The 23,774-nt window shown below is 35.9% G+C and overlaps 1 pseudogene; it reads right to left on the bottom strand.

The window, feature by feature from the left end:
- Positions 1-14,619: 14,619 nt before the first annotated feature.
- Positions 14,620-19,033, bottom strand: LOC124888425 (annotated as a pseudogene).
- Positions 19,034-23,774: the final 4,741 nt, after the last annotated feature.

Raw genomic sequence — 23,774 nt, 5'->3', positions numbered from 1 at the left:
GGGCATAAACAAATGTCCCTAAAATTGAGGGCGGTTCCCTCCATGGAATTTAGACTGACCAAATCCCTGCTTCTCTGATCTAGCTCTTTTATTCCCTCTTACTCTCTCCTGCTCTTTCACCTTATAAGCTTTAATCTGTTGGGCATGTATCATCAACCCAAAAAGGTCCATATCCCTATTAAGCATAGCAGATCTACACTCTTTCACAATGTAACTCAACACACTGGTCACGAACTTACTCATGATGGTCCTGGAGTCAGCCATCATACTAGGAGCATATTTGGATAACTGATTGAATCTAAGACAATACTCTTTAACAGTCATAGAGCGTTGTCTCAAATTTATGAATTTCTCTATCTTTGCTTCCCTCATCTGAAGAGGAAAGAATCTATCCAAGAATGCATCCTAGAATAACTGCCAAGTCATGGGAGCGGCATCCTTCCCTCTACTCATCCTCTACATCTCCACCCAATTATATGCAATATCTTTCATTCGATAGGTAGTCAATTCAACACTCTTCATCTCAGTCACGTGCATAATTTGGGTGATCTTTCTCACTTTATCCAAGTACATCTGTGGGTCTTTACCTACCATCGACCCATAGAACTCAGGCGGATTCATCAGCATAAAGTCATGAACTCAAGCTGCAACAAAATTATTCTCTTATAGAGGCAGAAAAGTAGCATAGGTGTTAGCTTGAGCATTAGTGGTAACTGCTTGGTCTAGCACTTGAAAAGCTACCCGAAATTCTGCATGAGACACATGCTCATTCAAGGGATCAACGGATTGAGGTTGCTCGTTGTTTCTTTGATCTCGATGAAGAGGCATCTTCTATTATAAGAGAGCACGAGTTAATTACTGATAAAGAGACAGTTGTAGGCACGATAAACTTTAGAAAGAAATAAATGAATTTTTCTAAAATGTTTTGTAGCCTATTGCTCATAAGTGTGGTGCGCTATACACCGATGATCAAGACTCTACGTAACGCAGATTTTCAGACTCCCTAGGACTCCTTAAACCTTAGGCACTAATACAAAGCTTTGTAACGCCCTAAAATTTCATCCCGAGATGCCACATAGTGCTTAGGGCTACACATAGCCCCAAGCTAACCCTCGGAGCCAGACACTACCTCAAGGAATTCAATTCAACAATAGTCATGCACAATAAAGAGATATACCAAATTGGATTTAAGAGAAATACTGGAGAATACTAAACTATACAACCAAAATATATTGAATGTCTATACATACCAACCCTCTAGTATGATAAAGCCTCTATACATCAAAATCAAGGATCCATTAGGACAAACCCCCAACTGACTTAAATAGTACTGAAAGCCATAACAACAAAACGATATCACAAAAAATATAGACATAGTCCTCGAACCATGAGGACTCACCGCTGAGGGAACATAGTTGAGGAACTCGAATATCACTAACGCGACTGCGGCTGAGTATCTGAACCTACATTACGAGAAAATGTAGCCTATAGAAAAATATGTGGGTCAGCACTTTGGAATGTACTGAGTATGTAGGGTGCATGCAACATTGCAAATATCATCATAAATTTCATAAAAATATGCATATGTACAATGATGGCTCACTTGGATTGAGTTAGATTGAAACATACTTTTCATGATCTCATAGTAAATAAATCATATGATAAGAAAAACTCATAAATCATCATAAATAACTCAACTCTTCAACTCAAGACTCGAAGTGCCTCGGTAATTCAAGAAACTCAACTCTTATGGACATGGGAGATTCTTATAACCGACATAAACCATCTGAGCTACATGGAGTCCAACGTTTTTCCCTCCTAAGGAGAGAACCCCATGTTGGCGGGAGCTTCGTACTCTTGTCAGGGAGTACAACCTAAGTTTAGTGATCACAATCTCATACTCGGCCTCTGGCCCACAATTATCAATGTCAATCCTACGGTGGCACGTAGTTTCGGGGAAATACCACATTTCCCGCTCGGTGCTAAATACTACTCTCAGACACAAGCTCAGAACGCGTTAGGAAATCCACCACAACATCACAAGGGTCTATCATGAAGACCAAATTAAATCTCTTTCTCATTTATCAAATCATAATCAACTTGTGGATTCCTAACTCGACTCAAATCAAATCAGTCTTTCTCAATATCAAAATGTATCAATTCATTAAATCGTGGAAACATCAATAACTTTGAAAAAATATCAAGACTCATTATAATAACTCAATCTCATGAATCAATACACTCAATAATCCAATTTTCCATAAGGAAGCTTAAAGCTTGACACATATCTTGAATGCACTTGAAATGTCAACTCATGGTAAAAATATGAAATTCACACTATTAAATATCAAGTCGTAACTTGGGAATAGCAAAATAATCATATATAAAAATGCTTGAAGAATTTATATTCTCATAATCTCATAATGAAGTAATTTAGGTATAAACCCACTTGCAAAATCATATAAATCCATGATAGAAATCAAAGCTTTGGGCACAAAAACAAAAGAATTGCTCTTGTTCAAAACCCCGCATACCTTAATTTTTGAAATTGGATGAATTCTAGTGCTTGACTATCTGCACTTGTAATAAATGATTCTCGAAGCCCACACTATGAGGAACTTAATTCTTAAAGAAATCTTGAAGATTTATGGATGATTTTTGGAAGATTAAATTTTCTTGATTGAAACCCTAATATATATTCTTAAGAAAATTGAAAGAGGGAATGAATAAATTAGGTTTTGGATAGGAATTCTCATATTTATATAGGCCTCCAAAATATGGAAAAAGACCAAAATACCCTTGTAAAAATGTCCCTTAATTGCTGAAAAAATAGCTGACGACATTCGTGACAAGTTGTCAGAATTGTGATAAGTCATCATGAAATGTCATCATAAAAGGGTGGATTTTATTATTTTCGTCTTAAGGTTGATGACATTGGTGATAAGTCGTCACAATTGTGATGACTTATCACAAATATCATCACTGTGGGTGAAAATCTGCCTAAGGCTGATGACATTGGTAATAAGTCGTCACACTTGTGAGGACTTGTCACAAATATCATCACTGGGGGTGGAAATTTGCCTAAGGCTGACGACATTGGTGATAAGTCATCACACTTGTGACAACTTATCACAAATGTCGCCACGGGATTTTCCAGCCTGACATGCTGGAGTAAAATGGGCATAACTCTTGGCTCCGATACCAGATTTGGGTGAAATTGGTATTATTGGAAAGATAATTCAATTATCTATATTTTGGTATCTCATGAGCTCAAAAATTCATAGTATAACGAGAAATATGCTTATTTGAAGTTGAATATAGAAATATCCTTCCCAAGAATTCAATCGGTAAGGAATGTTTTGATTCACCTAATCTTTAGGACATATTTGAGGCCTTAATACACATCACCCATGATCAAAAAACAACCAAAGCACTATAATTCTTTCTCATGAGCTTGAGTCATGGTTGCACTATTGGTTAGAGTCTCGAGGTATTACACACAATCTGTATGTTTGCATAAACACTTCAACACAAGTTCAAGACTATATCAAGAACACCTATGAAGTTTTTAGCACCTTCAACACAAGTTCTTTAAGAACTATCAAAGAAGTATGTTATTTAATGAAATAAGATGAAGAAAAAATAGAATCAACTCCTCTGAATTCACGGAGTATCCTTAAGGAATTAATTTTTCTCAAGTACCCGAGGTTGTAGAATTTTTCCTTCCAAGATAAAATGTCTCACAATCAGAATGTAGTGGTACCTCAAACCTTCTGATTCTTCGAACACATTCAACAGCATATGATCACAAAGAATTTTTAGAAGTAGAGTGTTTTTCAATACAAAATTTTTTTTCATACTACCTGAGAAAAAAAGTTCAAGTATTTATAGCCATTAAATTCCCCTTAGGAAAGAAAGCAATGGTTCATGGATAGATGTATCATTTTGAAACATTTCATTTTTGTCCATTCTGAAATAACATGTCTTTTCTAAATAGTCACATTTGACCGAACAGTCTCCCCTATTCTGAAATAGTGTGTCTTTTCCTCGAAAGGTTGTGTCTCTCCATTTTTCATTCACACTAATTGAACCAAACACTACATACGTAGTAAAATTTTATAAGTGAATTCTGGGAAAGTAGAGTGTACACAAAACCTTACCATTACCTCATGGAGATAGAGAGGCAGTTTTTAAGGATCCTTAACTAGAATACAACATATTAAGTAAGAGTATCCCATTCATAAAATGTCTTAGTGATTGTGGACTCATACACATAGGTTACTCTAAGAGCAAGTTAATTACTTAGTAATGGGTAGAATAGTCTACAATGATGAATAGGACTAAAGCTTATAGGTTAGCAATGTTCCGTATTCGCCCATACTAAGCTTAGATCATTACCCTTCTGATTTCTCTTGGGAACAACCAGGGCAATCACTTAAAGTACTCTAGGTTTTTTAGTTTTTGGTAACCTTTGATGAATTCCATGTGATTGTTAGGAATAATTGAAAAACTAAGACTGGAAAATATCTTCTAAAAAATTCACCAAAGGATGAAAAATAGAAGGCCCTCAATGTGTGGTTCAAGACTAAAATTGAGAACATTTTTGAGAACTCTCAACATCATAAAGATGGGGTAATTAATGATAAGAAGTATACGAACTCACTGGATAAAGGAGGAAAGAATGATCAAATCATTCATATGTTGATGTTTTGTTTAATTAGTTGATGCAATTATTAATACTTTTAGTTGTTTCACTTGAGCATATGAAAATGTACAATCAACTTGCTAAGGTTGTGAGTTGGAGTCGGTCAAACTGATGGAGAAAATCATGAATTGTTTTAAAAATCCTTTGTAGCATCAAATTAAGAAATTATAAAATAAATGACTAATTTGTGCTATGGGGACGATTTTTCATTCTCTACAAATTGAGAAGTGTATTTTTTTTAATATTAAACAAGTTTCTAGTTAAAATTTCCAAAAGTTATGTTTTTCCTTCTTGTAGGATTTGTTAAACTATGTGTTTTACCTGGATTGTTATTTAAATAGATTAAACTCTTACAAAGCCAATGCAAGTTAATGCAAGATAAATTGATTGAACTAACTGATTACATCGGCTTATTTATATGATATGACATAAATAGAACTTTGGTGGACTCCAAACTTCAAAATACAGATCCGCTTCTAGACATAAGGTTCAGTTTATATAAATAGTAAATAGAGATGGATAAAGTAATCAAAGAATGCGAGAACATCAAACTAAGACAAAGTATTATACTAATGTAAAAGGGCACTCTGTAAGCACCAAACATATAAACAAACTGAAGGAAACCCAAAAAAGAGTAATTACACACTGTAAACCCTTTTAAAATCTCTAGTGACATTGTCCCCAACAAAACAAGAACTAATTTGTAACGCCCCGCATTTCGGGCTACAATATATACCATGATTCTGATGTGTTGATAAATCCCAAAGCCATAAATCCTATGCCTATACGGCATGTAAATTATTTGTGTAGCATATGAATCCATTCAATCTTAAATTTAGACCATAGGGGTCATTTGACTCAAGGATGAGTTGAAAACTACTTCAACCGATTAAGCTTAAGTGTATATTATAATTTGTGTCAACTTCTATCGACTATGACTCTTTGTATATGTCGAATTAGAAAGCCTACTATGTGTAAATGAAAGGCTTCCGAGTTATCTTTCCAACGATAGCAATTTTACTAAAATCTGGCACCCGAGCAAGAAGTTATGGCCTTTCAAAGTAATATGCATCGCCTAACTAATCGCCCATGGCCATTGGAAAGCATAGGCGATAGCCTAGGCGGTGCCTATGTAAACATAGGCGATGGAATGGAAGGCACCTATGTAAAGGTTTCAAGTGACTTAAACACTCCGTTTTTGGGGCAAAATGGTCCTTTTCCACCCTTACTTAGCCCTAAACACGAAATTCAGTTCCAAAGAAACCAAAATACACCTTCATTCATCAAAAGTGTTCAAGTATTCTCCTTAGGGTTTCAAATAAAAACTCAAGCAACTCAAGATTCAATCGGGGGTTTTAGAAACTAATTGCATATTTGGAATCCACAGAATGTAGGCTTCAAGAAGCACCTATAATTTTTGCATGTGTTATCTCAAAAATCTCGTGGGCTTTAAAAATTCATGTTTTCAAAATGGGGGTTTTGAAACTATGAATATGATTATGTTTTAAACGTTTTATGATATTGATTTGATCTCTAGGCCTAATTCCAATGTGATTTGATATATTATATATGGATATGCATGTGTTTCATAATGATGATAAATTCAGAGCATGATTTACACAGAACCCCTCTCTTGATATGATATTGTTTTAAGTTTTCACATGATATGAATCATTTGAAATCATCTTGAAATGCATGTTATGAAATGTCTTAAAAATGTCATGATTTGGATATGGTTTTTGACTTTCAAAGAGAGGGTTGTTTTGTTCATATTGAAATATATTGCATATGTTGATTGAATGAAGTAGATGATATGATACTAATGAATTTTAAGTCGGGTATGATGATACCCTACAGAGTATGACATGTGATTGATTTGAACAAAGTTTGAATGCATTGATTTTTATGAGCAAGGTGGATGCCTAAAAAAGGCATTTGAGTGAAAAGGCTCATCGCTGGAAACCGTAGTTGCCGATGCGGGTCATATGATATTTGTATCCTATATGGGAGGATAATAAAATAATTTGGAATATCTCACATTGGGGGATTCCCTGCGGTGTACTTACATGGGGGGTATACTGGCTCAAAATCCTGGTGGCTACTTGGATTAGAGGCTTGGCCGCCGAGCACCAGAGGCGGATTTCACATAGCCGTGGAATTACAATTGTAAGGTATTCCACCTAACTCAATCATATTACATTGGTATTGAAAACTATTACATTATGCCCATGTGTTTTCAAATAATTTGATATGAAACTGCTTTATAATGGCTCTCACCTATATTGTGTAAAGATAATATATTTCTGTTTTGATTTCTCAGTGTACCAGTACTTTTGTATTGACCCCCTCCCCTTCCAGGTTTCGAAGGCACAGTCTAGGGGTCCAGACAACTAGTAGATTCCTTCCGAAAGATCGCAAAATCAAGTGGTGATCCTTCTATATTTCGGAAGGCCTAATGTCTGTAGTTTAATCTATCATTTATTAGTTTTGGGTCTACTGGGGTCCTTGTCCCAGTTTTTAGATAGACATTTATTTTAGTCATGTAGTAGAGATTTCACAGACGTTATAGAGATGTTGTGTTGAGATTGTGGGACATTATTCCCCACTATTACTTTCGCATGATTCTTGACCATGTTTCTGTTATATTATGTATCTTCCGTATTTCTTTTATCATATGAATTAGGTGCATGATTACCAGATAGATAGGGGTATTTCGGGCCTCATGGTTCGAAATACTCATCACGGCCAGGGCCCGGTTTGGGTCATGAAAAACTTGGTATCAAAGCACGGTTCATGGTCTCAGGGTGTCTGCAAAATTACATCGGATAGAGTCTTGTTTATGGGTATGTAGCGCGCCACAATTATAAGCAGGAGACTGCTAGGCGTTTAGGAAATATTTTCCTTCTTTGTAATTTAGTTCGTGCTTCAGAGTCTGAACTGTCCCTTAAATAATGATCTCTTGTATTTCAGACATACAGTTATGACTTCACGTCGTATCATTGATCAGAGTGCTCAGGCAGATGAGGTCCGTCCCACCCATGGGATACGGACCTGTAACAGAGCTCACACTTCAGAACTTATCCCTACTCTGGGAGTCCCTCCAATCTCGACCAATCCACCTTGGGCTTCGCGGACTAATGTCAACCGTCCCCTAACTGCTCAGGGAGATATTTCAAATGCAGAATTCAGACGGTCTATTCATATGCTGACACAGTTGGTAGCTAACCAGGCTCAATGATCAAAAGATGTTGGGTCTGCATCTGTTACGTCTGAGGCTACTAGGGTCAGATATTTCATGAAGATGAACCCACCTAAGTTCACTGGCTCCAAGGTAGAGGAAGATCCACAGGAGTTCATGGATGAGATGGAAAATATCTTTAACGTAATGCATATGGATGAGGTTGAAGGTGTAGAACTGGTAACTTATCAGGTCAAAGATGTTGTGAATCAGTGGTATGCCGACTGAGAGGATGCAAAAGGTGAGAGTGCTGAGCCCATAGTTTGGGGTGAATTTGTGGAAGCTTTCCTTGATCAATTCCTTCCTCTGGAGTTGAGGGAGGCCAAGGCGGAAGAGTTTATGAATTTGAAGCAGGGCAGTATGAGTGTCTAGGAGTACACTTTGAAGTTTAATAAACTAGCCCGCTATGCACCAAAGTTGACTAGTAATATGAGAGCCCAGATGAGGAAATTTACATCCCGCCTTGCTGATAACCTGGTAGTTGAGTACCAGGGGACTATGTTGAACAAGGATTTAGACTTTGCTCGGCTGACTGTTCATACGCAGTAGATAGAAGAGAAGAAAAAGAAAATTTTAGAAATAAGAGAGAAAGACAGACAAGCAAAGAGAGCTAGAACCATGGATCAGAATCACAGCCAGCCACAGAGTGACAACTGCGGAAATAGATGGAAAAATAATAAGTCTTAGAGTAATACACAATCTGCTGCCAGTGCCCGGACCACCAGCAGACAGACGATCTCAGAGTTTCCAGACTCATCATGGATCGAGAGCCCCAGATACTCAGTCATAGGGGAGTGTGGCCCAACAGCGTTGTACTTATCCATGGTATGAGATTTATGGGAAGAATCACCCAAGGAAGTATTTTTTTGAGGAGAAAAATTGTTATACTTGTGGCAAGGTGGGACATTTTCAGAGAGATTGCCCTTCTATTGGAGGAAATACAGGGGGGACTAGGCCCCAAGCTGCCCCCACGGCTCTTCCTCTTAAGGGTGCCCCTTCAGCTACCGGGAGCGGTTGCAACCAATTATATTCTTTGACTAATATCCAGGAGGTAGAATCTTCACCAGATGTTGTCACTGGTACGTTACAATTTTTTCTTGAGATATTTATGTATTTCTTAATTCCGGGTCTACTTTATCTTATGTGACCCCCTATGTGGCTGTTGGTTTTGGATTTGAGCCCAAAGTCATTGTTGAACCCTTCATTGTTTCTACTCCTGTAGGTGATTCTATTGTTGCTAGAAGGGTTTATAGAAATTGTGTTGTGTCTATTCTTCGTAGGGATAGTGTGGCCGACCTTATAGAACTTGATATGGTAGATTTTGATGCCATCCTTGGGATGGACTGGCTCCATTCGTGTTATGCCACACTTGATTGTAGAACCTGAAAGGTCACTTTTTATTTTCCGAATGAGACACTAATTGTATGGGCAGGGAGTTCTGTGGAACTTAGAGGTCACTTTATCTCTTATCTTAGAGCCCGAAAGCTTATCTCCAAAGGTTGTATGTACCATCTAATCTGAGTAAAAGATTCAAGAGTTGAAAATCTTCCTTTTCAGTCAGTCCCTGTAGTGAATAAGTTTCCAGAAGTCTTCCCCGAAGATCTCCCAGGGATACCACCTGATAGGGAAATAGATTTTGGCATGATGTGTTGCCAGACACTAGTCCTATTTCTATTTTGCTATATAGAATGGCTCCCGTGGAACTAAAAGAGTTAAAAGAGCAGCTAGCAGACCTTCTAGATAAGGGTTTTATTTGCCCCAGTATGTCCCCTTGGGGTGCACCTGTACTTTTTATGCAAAAGAAAGACAGTTCCCTTAGTATGTGCATAGACTATCGTCAGCTGAATAAGGTCACAAATAAAAACAAATAACCTCTTCCTAGGATTGATGATCTTTTTGACCAACTTCAGCTGCTAAGTGTTTTTCGAAAATAGATCTTCGTTCGGGTTATCATCAGCTGAAAGTTAGGGAGTCAAACATTCCCAAGACAGACTTTCGAACCCGATATGGTCACTATGAGTTCTTAGTTATGTCCTTCGGGTTGACTAACGTCCCTGCAGCCTTCATGGATCTTATGAATAGAGTATTCCATCAGTTTATAGACTTGTTTGTTATAGTGTTCATTGATGATATTCTGATCTATTCAAAAAGTGAGGAGGACCATGCCAATCATCTCTGAATTATTCTTCAGACCCTTAAGGATCATCAGCTGTATGCCAAATTTTCTAAGTATGAATTTTGGTTAGATGTTATTTCCTTCTTGGGGCATATTGTGTCCAGTGATGGGATAAGAGTGGATCCCCATAAAGTTGAAGCAGTGAGAAAACGGCCTAGACCCACGACTCCAATCGATATTCGGAGCTTTTTGGGTTTAGCGGGGTATTACAGAAGGTTCGTAGAGTTTTTCTTCCATAGATGCTCCGCTTACTAAACTGACACAGAAAAAGATAAAGTTTGTATGGTCTGACTTGTGTGAAAATAGTTTTGAGAAGTTAAAGGACAAGCTGAGTACTGATCCTATTTTGACCCTTCCCGAGGGTGTAGCTGGTTTTATGGTTTATTGTGATGAGTCTCATGTGGGACTTGGTTGTGTATTGATGCAGCATGGTAAGGTGATAGCTTATGCATCTAGGTAGTTAAAGGTGCATGAGCGCAATTACCTCACTCATGACTTAGAGTTAGCAGTCATGGTGCTTGTACTTAGAATCTAGAGACACTATCTCTATAGAGTGCATGCTGATTTTTTACTGACTATAAGAGTTTGCAGTATGTTTTCTCGCAGAAAGAATTGAACCTCAGGAAGAGGCATTGGATGGAGCTTTTGAAAGACTGTGATATGAGTCTGCATTACCATCCGAGCAAGGCAAATATTTTAGCCAACGCCCTCAGCAGGTTATCTATGGGCAGCCTTTCTCATGTTGAAAAAAGAAAAGAAGAAATGGTGAAGGATATTCACTACCTCATAAATCTAGGAGTTTGACTCTTAGATTTCAAAGATGGAGGGGTGATTATTCATGAGTTAGCTAAGTCATCCCTTTGTGCTGAAGTTAAAGAGAAGCAAGTTGAAGATCCCATCTTGATGCAAATCAAGAAAGATGTGGTTCAACAGAAGGTAATGTCATTTGAAATTGGTGGTGATGGTATTCTAAGATATCAGGGTAGGTTGTGCGTTACGAATGTTGATAGACTGCGAAAAAGGATCCTTGATAAAGCTCACACTTTGAGGTATGTCGTTCACCCAGGCTCTACTAAGATATACCATGATCTGAAAACCTTGTATTGGTGGAATAACATGAAACATGATGTAGCTGATTTTGTGTCCAAGTGTCTGAACTGTCAACAAGTGAAGGTAGAACACATGAGGCCAGGTGGTACTTCCCAAGAGATATCCCTGCCTTTATGGAAGTGGGAGATGATAAACATGGACTCCATCACAGGACTTTCGAGATCCCGAAACTAGTATGACTCTATATGGGTAATTGTAGATCGGCTGACAAAGTCAGCCCACTTTTTGCCTATGAGGACTAATTATTTAGGAGAGGGTTATGCTAAGATTTACATTGAGGAGATAGTTCGGCTGCATGAGGCACCAGTGTCCATTATATCGGATAGAGGTACGCACTTTTCATCTGATTTCTAGAGATATTTTCAGAAGGGTTTAGGTACACAAGTAAATTTGAGCACAACTTTCCACTCTCAAATGGATGGGCAAGCTGAGCGTACCATTCAGACCCTCGAGGATATATTGAGGGCATGCGTCATTTATTTCAAAGGTAGTTGGGTAGATCACCTGCCACTGGTTGAATTTGCTTACAATAATAGTTACTATACCAGCATCAAGATGGCTCCTTTTGAGGCTTTGTATAGAAGAAGATGTAGGTCTCCGATAGAATGGTATGAAGTGGGTGAGACCCAGTTATATGGGCCTAATCTTATTCATCAGGCGATGGAGAAAGTGAAGATCATTAGAGAATGACTCAATACTGCTCAGAGTCTCAGAAGACCTATGCCGATGTTCGGAGAAGAGAACTAGAGTTTGAAGTTGGTGATTGGGTTTTTCTCAAGGTTTCTCCTATGAAAGGAGTTATTCGATTTGGAAAAAGGGGTAAATTGATCCCTCGCTATATAGGGCCATATCAGATTCTGAGAAAAATTGGTGCAGTTTCTTATGAGCTAGAATTGCCTGTAAGTTTTGGTTCCGTTCATTCGGTATTCCATGTATCCATGTTAAAGAAATGCATTAGAGACCATTCTTTGGTATTGCCAGTAGAGGGTGTCAAAGTGACAGATTCCTTGTCTTACGAAGAGGAGCCCATTGAAATTTTAGATCGCTAAGTTCGAAAGCTGAGGAGCAAAGAGGTAGCCTCAATAAAGGTACTATGGAGGAATCAGAAAGTCAAAGAAGAAACATGGGAGTCATAAGATGACATAAGAATTAGATATCCCAATTTGTTTGCTTCGATGGAGGAGGAGACAGAAGGTACTATTCCTATCTTATCTTTCCTAGTCCTTTATTATGCTTGAAATTGTGTCTGTCTGTGTCTCGCATCATCATTCGAGGACGAATGATCCTAAGGGGGGATAATGTAACGCCCCGCATTTCGGGCTACAATATAGACCATGATTCCGATGTGTTGATAAATCCCAAAGCCATAAATCCTATTCCAATATAGCATGTTAGTTATTTGTGTAGCATGTGAATTCATTCAAGCTTGAATTTAGACCATAGGGGTCATTTGACTCAAGGATGAGTTGAAAACTACTTCGAACGATTAAGCTTAAGTGGACATTATAATTTGTGTCAACTTCTATCGACCATGACTCTTTGTATATGTCGAATTAGAAAGCCTACTATGTGTAAAATGATAGGTTTCTGAGTTAGCTTTCCAACAATACCAATTTTGCTAAAATACGGCACCCGAGCAAGAATTTATGGCCTTTCAAAGTAGTATGTGTCACCTAATTAATAGTCCATGGCCACTGGAAAACATAGGCGATAGCCTAGGCGGTGCCTATGTAAACAGAGGTGATAGCCTAGGCGGAGCCTATGTAAACATAGGCGATGGAATGGGTGGCGCCTATGTAAAGATTTCATGTGACTTAAACACTCCATTTTTGGGGCAAAATGGTCCTTGTCCACCCTTACTTAGCCCTAAACATGAAATTCAGTTACAAAGACCCCAAAATACACCTTCATTCATCAAAAGTGTTCAAGGATTCTCCTTAGGGTTTCAAAATAAAAACCCAAGCAACTCAAGAGTCAACCGGGGATTTTAGAAACTAATTGCATATTTGGAATCCCCAGAATGTGGGCTTCAAGAAGCACCTATAATCTTTGCATATAGAGGTACGTAGGGTTATCTCAAAAATCTCATGGGCTTTAAAAATTCATGTTTTCAAAATGGGGGTTTTGAAATTACGAATATGATTATGTTTTAAATGTTTTATGATATTGATTTGGTCTTTAGGCCTAATTCCAATGTGATTTGATATATTATATATGGATATGCATGTGTTTCATAATAATGATAAATTGAGAGCATGATTTACACGAAACCCCTCTCTTGATATGATATTGTTTTAAGTTTTCACATGATATGAATCATTTGAAATCATCTTGAAATGCATGTCATGAAATATCTTTAAAATGTCATGATTTGGATATGGTTTTTGACTTTCAAAGGGAGGGTTGTTTTGTTCATATTGAAATATGTTGCATATGATGATTGAATGAAGTAGATGATATGATACTGATGACTTGCAATTCGGGTTTGATAACCTCCCTACAGAGTATGATATGTGATTGATTTGAACAAAGTTTGAATGCATTGATTTTCATGAGAAAGGTGGATGCCTGAAGAAGGCGTTAGAGTAAAAGGGCTCATCACTGGAAACCGTAGTTGTTGATGCGGGTCATATGATATTTGTATCCTACATGGGAGTATAATAAAATAATTTAGGACATCTCATATGGGGATATTCCCTGCGGTGTACTCATATGGGGGGTATACCGGCTCCAAATCCTAGTAGCTACTTGAATTGGAGGCTTGGCCGCCGAGCACCAGAGGCGGATTCCACATAGCCGTGAAATTACAATTGTAGGGTATTCCACCTAGGTCAATCGTATAACATCGGTATTGAAAACTATTACATTATGCCCATGTGTTTTCAAATAATTTGATATGAAACTGCTTTATAATGGCTCTCACCTATATTGTGTAAAGATAATATATTTCTGTTTTGATTTCTCTGTGTACCAGTACTTTTGTATTGACCCCCTCCCCTTCCAGGTTTCGAAGGCACAGTCTAGGGGTCCAGAAAACCAGTAGATTCCTTCCGACAGATTGCAGAATCAAGTGATAAGCCTTCTATATTTCAGAAGGCCTGATGTCTGCAGTTTAATTTATCGTTTATTAGTTTTGGGTTTACTGGGGGCCTTGTCCCAGTTTTCAGATAGACATTTATTTTAGTCATGTAATAGAGATTTCACAGACGTTATAGAGATGTTGTGTTGAGATTGTGGGACATTATTCCCCATATTACTTTCATATGATTCTTGACCATGTTTTCGTTATATTGTGTATCTTCAGCATTTACCAGACAGATAGGGGTGTTTCGGGCCTCATGGTTTGGAATACTCATCACGGCCAACGCTTCGGTTTGGGTCATGACATAATTAAAGATCTTTGTCCCTTGTACACTCTAACGGAAGTGTAGGGTACCTCTTCCTATCAGTATAATAGTTACATATTGTGAAATTCTGACGAACCCATTAAAGTCTTCTATACTGAGGGCCATCTGAATCTTGGAAACCCTTTAGATCCCACCACTTCATGCCATTGGTGTTAAAAACTTACATTTCTAGAGAGGTGAAAGCCTCACATCCATCAATGTAGAACGAAGTATAGAAAGCGGTGAAGGGTGCTCCGGTCCAATTATTTTTCTCCAATCCTCCTCTAGTAACTGCCCAGTCGTATGCGTTCCACAGGATTGAATAGATCTTCATTGGCTGATTGAATGGGAATTTCACACCAATGTCTTTTGAATACTCTTATTGGGACGTCGTCCACAAAGATCCTGCGGTTTTTAGAAAGGCATAATAAATTAACAGTACCTTTAACTTGACACCAAATTCTAATTATGCCCTTTAACTTTGTTAGTGCATAAGTAGGGCCCTTTAACTAAAAAACACTCCAATTCTGCAACTTACCTACGTGAAACTCTAATTCTACCATAGTAATCCGCTCAGATTCTGTTATCTAATAAAAATGACACATTATAACTACAACTTTTAACTTTGTCAGTGTACAAGTAAGCCCTTTAACTATACAAAATGAACAAAAAAAAACACGTCAATTCTAACTCTGACGCGCGTGGTTTTGAGTCAATACACACATTTTGTTAGGTAGGATTAGAGTGTTTTTTTGTTTAGATTTTATATAGTTAAAAGATTCACTTGTGCGCCGGTAAAGTTAAAAGATCATAGTTATAATTTGGTATCAAATTAAAGATCTTGTTTATATATTATGCCTTTTAGAAATGATTAGACATAGACATGACATGAAACATTTGTAATTCACTGAAGACATCCTAAATAGAAAAGTACAGAGATGAAGGATTAGAATAGAGTGAGTGTTAGTAAGTAGTCAAACGATTCTCCCTTCCTGATGGAGAGAATGGTTCTAATTATCAATATTATTATTATTATTATTATTATTATTATTTTTATTATTATTATTATTATTATTATCTCTTTCTTCTTTATTCTATGACAGTTGTTTCTTTAACATTCATTTTCTACAGTATTTTGTTATAGTTTTTACTCTTGTTTGTCAAACTATTTTTTGAAATTACTTTTCTTGAGTCGAAAGTTTATTAGAAAAAGTCTCTCTACCTCTGGGTATGAGTAAGGTTGCATACATATCCTCCGCTTATATTTGTGGGATCTCATGGATATAGATATGTTGTTATTGTTATTAGTTTCCCACTTTCGATCTCTATTTTTTATTTTAGGAATCTAATCTCAAAAATTTTAAATAAAATGTCAGCTTACACAATCTGAAAGGTGTTCCAAAAAACGGAATAGGAATGGAAGTCCTTGGTAGGATCAAACCAGAGATAGATCCTCTGTTCCATCACCTTTGCCTCCAGTGAACACATTGGTCTGCAATATGTATGGCTGGCCAGTTCTGTTCTTGAGGAATTCAAAATCTATCTCATAGTGTTCTGCATTACTTGACGATAGCTGATGATAAATCCCAGTAATAAAAACATCAGTCTCTTTTTACATATTCGTACTAGCAAAAATAATTAAGAGAGTAAATGATTACTTACATAAAATGCAGTAATAACACCAACAGAATCTCCTCCAAAAAGCTTCAATTTCATGATGAAATGTCCAAAGAGATATGATCTCTTTAATTGAAATCCAGTTCCTTCAATCATCCAAAACGCAGAAGTGAGTAAACCATACCTTTAATGGATTCTAAATGGTGCAAAAGAATTTCACAAAGGAGAGTCAAAATATAAGAAAGTAAAAAAGGGTAGTCCCGCCGAACGACAAGGGACTATTGTATGTAGGCTAACCTTTTTGATACTTGACAGCAACTTTAATAGTTAATTCTAGGCTAGAAATATTCAACATATAATAAATACTCCCTCAGTCCCAATACATATGATAACTTTTCAATTTCAAGAGTCATTTTTTTTAAAACTTGTTCAACCACACGTGCCTCACACGTTTAACGCTTGATCATTTAAAATTAGATAATTTTATCTATTACAAACTTTTTTTAATAAAGTGTAAAAAGTTCAAATCACTTTTCAAAGATCCTTACACTTTAATATCATAATGTAAATATAAACATATATTTTAGTGTAAACACATAAAAAATTTAGCACCAGAAGTTTCAAGTGGTTGATGAATCAGCACTCTTGCATTTGTCATGCAATACCTCTTTCCCTTATTCCCAGAGGCTAACACTTTGTTTGGATGGTGGTTTGTCATGGTTTCATAATGTACGGTACTGTATGGTATGTTATAGTACAGTACAGTATAGTACAACATAATGTTTGGATAGACTGTACCGTTCACTGCTGTTTAATGATGGTTTTATTATTTGGTTTGACAGTATGGTACTGCATTGTAATTGGTAAGTTTAATAAAATACCCTTAATTATTATAAATGTTAAATTAATTAATAATTGTTAATAAAATAATTTTCTTCCTACTAATTTATTATAATTATGCCGTACAGATATATTAAGTTGTTAAATTCATGTAAATTCTAACAAAGTCAACAAAGTAGTAGATCAAAAAAATATAATAGGATTTATTTTTTATAGTAACAAATTTCATTTCTTTTTGGTGTTTTGAGACGTGACACCAACGACAAGTACAAAGTTTGAATGTATTTTTTATGTATGCTACGGGTGTGTTCGGTATGAAATTAAAAAAAAAAATTCAAGAAAATAAATTGTTTCTTTTCCTGTGTTCGTAACACAAGTAGAATTTAAAAAAAAACATTTGAATGTATTTAACACAAAATAATGAAAATGAATATGATAAGGGGTGGCGGGATTAAAAAATTATTTTTTAAAAAAAATATTTGGGGGTGGGTTAGTGGAGTAGGGGGTCGGGATAGGGGTGGGTTGGGGATGAGGGTCAGGTAAGAACAAGTTTTTAAAATATTTTTTTAAAAAATAAAATAAAAAAATTAGGTAGGGATTTGATGCAGTGGGGTGGGGTCGAGGGGGGCGAGGATGGTGGGGTGAGAGGTCGGAGTAGGAGATGGAGTTAAGTAATATAAGGTGAAAGAAAAATTAAGATTATATAATATTAAGTAAGTCATAATTGGAAAAAAAATAAGCAAACCATGGGATACCACCAAATCGGTGGTTACATAAAATGGAGGTTTTCATGGTTACCAAACCATGAAATTAAATCATATCATACCGTACATTATAAGAAACAATCAAAACAAACATGATTCTCTTAATAACTATACCATACCATGTCATGGGAAACCACCATCCAAACAGAGGGTAAGTGAGATGCATCAATTTAAACCATATTTGTGGTATGATTATTTCTTCTTCTTTTTTTCTATATTTAAATTTTTTTTCTTCTTTTGATTACATTCTTAAATTTTTTATTCTAACGCTCTTTTATTTATGTCTAGATTATTCAAATATTCTTAAAATCAAATTTAGCTAATTTAGAATTCTTAAACTAATGGAAAAAAATATTAGTTGTCATTAATTCGGATGACTTCTAATTAGGAAAGATTTTACCATAAATATATTTAGTTAATTTTCAACTCTTATATATTAGAAAAAAATTGTGAATAAACGATTTTGTTTAAAGTAAAGACTTTTAATGAAGGACAAAAAGTCCAAACAATATTTTTAAGACTCTTCACACTTTTAATATATTATTGATATATATATAGATAATTTAAAAATCATATAAAAGTACTTTATCCGTCTATGTGTCATCATTTTCTTTTTAGTTCGTTCCAAAAGAATATCATCTTTCCTTATTTGGTAACTATTTAAAGACACAATTTTATTTTTATCCTTATTGATCCTACTTATAAGGTCTCACCTAATTAAAGATACTAGTAGTACATTTTTTTAATAAAGGACAATTTGATAAACATCATCAAGTCTTTTTTTCTTTCTTAAACTCCGTATCTGGTCAGAGTATGTCACATGAAATGAGACGAAAGGAATAGTATAAATCACAAGTATTAACTAGAAAATATTTAGAGGGCATACGAATAAATCGTGATTAGTGATTTTCTTATTCAACTATCTAATGTGAACTATATCATGTAAAATAGGATAGAAAATATGATATTATTCTCTCCCATATCTAAGCAGATAGAGAAGTGGTGAGCACCTAAAGATTTGTCAAGAAGGAGCTAAGCACTAGTACCACCATTAAGGTACTTGATATGGTGACTAGACCAACTGAGTTCATAGTTGTTCCAAAAAGGCACATCAACTGCCCTCCTTGGCGCCTCGCAACTTGCCAGTACTGACAAATTAATCAAAACAAACCCAACTAAAACTCCCTTCATATCCATTATTTACTATCTTCCTCTATTTTTGTTGAATGAGATATATTGGTCAAATGGATGAGGCATGTTATTAGGGATGTGGTTCATTATTTATAAAGAGGACTTTGAATGTTACTATATCATTTCGATTTTTCTTTTTAGTTTGCTTTAAAGATAATGTCTCTTTATTTTTTTGATAACTCTTTAATTTTAATTTTTACATGGTAGTAGATCTAGGGATTTTTACTTAGGTGACTCATAAAATAAAAATGAAGTACCTAGGAATTAAACGTGAAACCTCAAGGTAAATTTTGAACCCTCTAGATCACTGAGCCAACATCATGTCTTGTGTTCAGGAGATTCAAAATATATATATTAGGAGGCGTTGGCAGTCCTATTTTCATAGACTTTTGAGCGATAAGAAGGATAATGGTTTTGTGCTGAGAACTTGGAGCACGCAAAAAGGTGTTGTGATTACAGTTATTGCAGGCGTATCAAGGTTAAGGAGGGCAAAGGTGTTATGGCATAAGATATGGAGATGTCAGGCGACTGGGCCAGATAAGATTCTGGTAGACTTTTTGAAGAGCACTAGCGGGGCAGGTATGAAGTGGCTACTAAGGTTGTTTAAGATCATTTTTAGGGAGGCGAATATGATTAAGTTTAGAGATGGAGTACGATGATTTCATTATATAAGAACAAGGGGATATTCAAAGTTGCAACAACTATAGGGGTATCAAGTTGTTGAGTCATACTATGAAGGCTTGGGTGGTTGAGTTGAGTTAAGAAGGATCTTGATTATTTTTGAGAACCAGATCGGTTTTCTGCCAGGTAGCTTGACTACTAAGGTCATTTACCTCGTGAGGAGGTTAGTGGAGCATATTATAGAGAGAAGAAAGGATTTCCATATGGTGTTCATCAATCTCGAGAAGGGTTATGATAAAGTCCCCTGGGAGATTCTATGGAAGTGCTTGGAGGTTAGAGGTGTGCCCGTGGTATACACTAGGTTGATTTAGGACATGTATTACGGAGCAAAGACTCATGTAAGGACTATGGGGGGAGATTCAGAGAACTTTTCTATTTTGATAAGGCTGCATCAAGAATCGTCTCTTAGCCTATTTTTATTTGTCTTAGTGATGGATGTCTTGACGAGGCGTATGCAAGAAGAGGTGCCTTGGTGTATGCTATTTTCTGATGATGTTGTACTAATTGATGAGACCTAGAGAGGAGTTGATAGTAATTTGGAGGTTTGGCGATAGACCCCAGAGTCTAACGAGTTTAGGTTGAGCAAGACTAAGGTGGAGTTCTTGGAATGTAAGTTCTGTGATTGGATACATGAAGCTGACGTGGTAGTGGAGTTGAATTCTCATGCCATTTAAAAGACGGATAGTTTCAAGTATCTTGGGTCTATGACTCAAGAGAATAAAGAGATTGATAAGGATGTCATGCACCATACTGGTACAGAGTGATTGATATGGAGGATCGCTTCGAGAGTCTTGTGTGATAAGAAGGTTCCTCCTAAGCTTAAAGGTAAGTTCTACCGAGTAGCATTCCAATTGACTATGTTGTACGAAGTGCAGTATTGGCCAGTTTAAAACTTCTACATCCAAAAGTTAAAGGTGGCAAAGATGAAGATGTTGAGATAGATTTATGGAGTCATAAGGAAAGATGGAGTTAAAAATGAGGCTATTCAGGAGAAGGTAGGAGTGGCTTTGGTGGAAGACAAGATGTGAGAAGTGAGGTTGTCATGGTTCGAGCATGTAATGATGAGGTTAATGGATACTCCAGTGCGGAGCTGTGAGAGACTGACTATGGATGATTTTAAATGGAGTAGAGGTAGGCCGAAGAAATATTAGAGGGAGGCGATTAGGCATGACATGGAGCGGTTACAACTTATGAAAGACATGACTCTTAATAGGAAGGTGTGTGGAGGATGAGAATTAGGGTAGAAATTTAGAGGTAGGAGTGTGTCTGTAATAGTATAGAGGAGTGTTTGTTTGTATCTGTGCCTGTAGTTTCTTGTAGTTTTTTATTCGTAGTGTTATGATGATGCTTGTGGTCTCGAGTAGATAGTTTATAGCATTGCTCTGTTGGGGTCTTGTTTCTTTTATTATCTGGCGGTGTGTTATTCCATTTTGTTGTTTATTTTTATGTTTTTTGTTTGTTATACTGATATATTTCGTAAGCCAGGGTTTATCGAAAACAGCTTCTCAACTTCATCTGAGATAGTGGTATGAACCGCATACACTTTACCCTCTTCAAACCCTACTTTGTGAAAATATACTGAATATGTTATTGTTGTTGTTGTAATATATATATATATGTGTGTATGTTTGTGTTGTAATTTTTTGTCGAGGATGGGTGAACACTCTCGACAACCTGTATACATATGTGTGTGTGTTTGTGCTTATTGTAATTTTTTGCTGAGGATGGGTAAACACTCTCGACAACCTGTGGATGCACCCCTAATGATATGCTTAAGACTATAAAATTAAAATATATTTTGATATGCTCTAAGATATTTTTAGCTTCGGAACATAAGAACATTAGAAAAGAACACTAGTCATATAGTATGTGTCAACATAACATTGAAGCAAGTGAGGTATTTCGTTGCTATATTTGGAGTTCCAACAATAGTGTAACTGCCCCAAAGATAATTAAGTGCAAGCCGTTTGTCTGGTGCGCATTAGGGGAGCAATCTACAGAGCCATGCACGTGTTCACGTCAATCAATCAATCTAAAAAATATATGGGGGTCCATGCAGGAATGCGCCTAGGAATACATGAAGAGAAGATATTGATAAAATTGTATTGGATGTTTATATGATACATTATGTGTAACAATTATATTGAATGTTTATTTGATACATTATGTGTTTAAAATACATAACTATCATCATAATTGATTGATATATATTGAATTAGTAAGGTGTATGATAACAATATCATTGTAATCTTACAAACACAGATTAAGAAGAGTGATGTATACATAAATTTTATTCTTATTTCGAAAGGAAGAGAGGTTTTCAATAGACCATCGGAAAAAAAATAGAACAAACAAAGAAGTTATCATAACAAAACACTACAGAAAGTATAACAAAGCATTTTGACAAGGAAAAAAACACTAACTACTATTAAATAAAATCAGAATTAAAGTAAAGAAATAATAAATCGTACTCCCTCCATTTTGTTTTATGTATCATCCTTTATTTTTTGATTGTTTCAAAATAATGTTATGTTACTATAATTAGAAATATTAATTTTAAAATTCTCCTTTTACCTTAATAAAATAATTTACAACTATACAAATATTAGTGAGGATGCACCCGTGCTCATGTCTTTACAAATGAAAGATTCTCAAAAATAGGTGCGAAAATGCAGTACAAATTGGTCAGCAAATTTTGATTGTATAACTGCACTATATGAACTTGAGTAAGGTGCTTTGCCAAGTTGAATATAAAGTTACAATTGAGAAAGATTTGAATATGGAAGTATGCAAATTGGCCTAAATGTAACTATGTAAATCTTGATGATCACTTCCTGGTGGATTTATCTGTGTACATGGACAAAGAGAATTTTGTTGTAGCCACTTGAAATTCTAATGATGTCATCTGTGTATCTGCATTATAGTAAGCAATAGGATTCACTTAATGATTGAGAAAGACGATGTTATGTCTAGAATAGATCGATATCTTATAGTATTTTCATGGTGAACTTGCTTTCCATTTTAGTTAGGATAGCGGCACGGCCATTATGATATCGTATATGTTACTATTGGATTTCCTATATGAGAAACTGAACAATGAGAATGATAATAGGCAATGGGGAGGATAAGCAAAACTGAGCGGTTTTATCGTCATAGAAAATGAACATACAAACTTTAACTTAGCAGTTTTATCGTAATAGAAAATGGATATACAAACTTTAATATTTCAACATCAAAGTCATATGATTGTATTATTACTAATACAAATCAAAAAACCCAACAAAAGTTGTAAAGTACACAATACACGCACTATTTCCATTCACCATAAAGCTTCAAACTCCATCATCATCACACTTCCACAAGCTTTTGATTTATACATATTTTATCCCTCCTTACTATATAAACACACTTTATTCCTTACTCAATATACCCTTAAACTTTCAACCTTTTGATTTATAATATACATATTTTTCACCTTAATGCAAAAGATAAAAGAGCTGGTAACGGTTGCCTGAAATTTTACATGTAATTATTGTGAAAGTTTTCGCTGTGACAGTGTACAATGTCGTTATTCAGTAGCCTTTTCATTCGACCAAATATTCTAGGCACAAGTACTTATTCACCAATATTGAACAAAAAAACTTCCAAAAGCAAGTCCTATAGCAAGTTCTATTAAAATTTTGATGTAAACCACATTGATAATACTTGTTATGAAATTGTCAATAAAGATAAATCAATGGATACCAATAAAGAAAGTAGAAAAGCACCAGTCAAGTCAGTATCACTTAATGGTGGTGGCAGAATTTCATTAAGGATTTCAAAATATGGATTAGTAAGTACATGAATAAGCTAAAGTAGGTTCAACATCTACTATATATTCAAATAATAATAAAGCATGGAAAGTAATGACATTAAATAGCTAGTAGTTAATATGTTCAACAAAAGACTTTAACTGGAACAATTTTTCCAACCTCAAATTCCCATAGTTCCTACATTGCAAATTATAGACATCCAGCTTCGCATCCCTTTAACGTAATCAGCAGCTACCAAAGGAACCCTTTCAAAT

The sequence above is a fragment of the Capsicum annuum genome, chromosome 11, assembly GCF_002878395.1.
Source record: "Capsicum annuum cultivar UCD-10X-F1 chromosome 11, UCD10Xv1.1, whole genome shotgun sequence".
In the NCBI taxonomy this organism is placed as follows: domain Eukaryota; kingdom Viridiplantae; phylum Streptophyta; class Magnoliopsida; order Solanales; family Solanaceae; genus Capsicum; species Capsicum annuum.
This window is presented reverse-complemented; position numbering and strand designations above follow the sequence as displayed.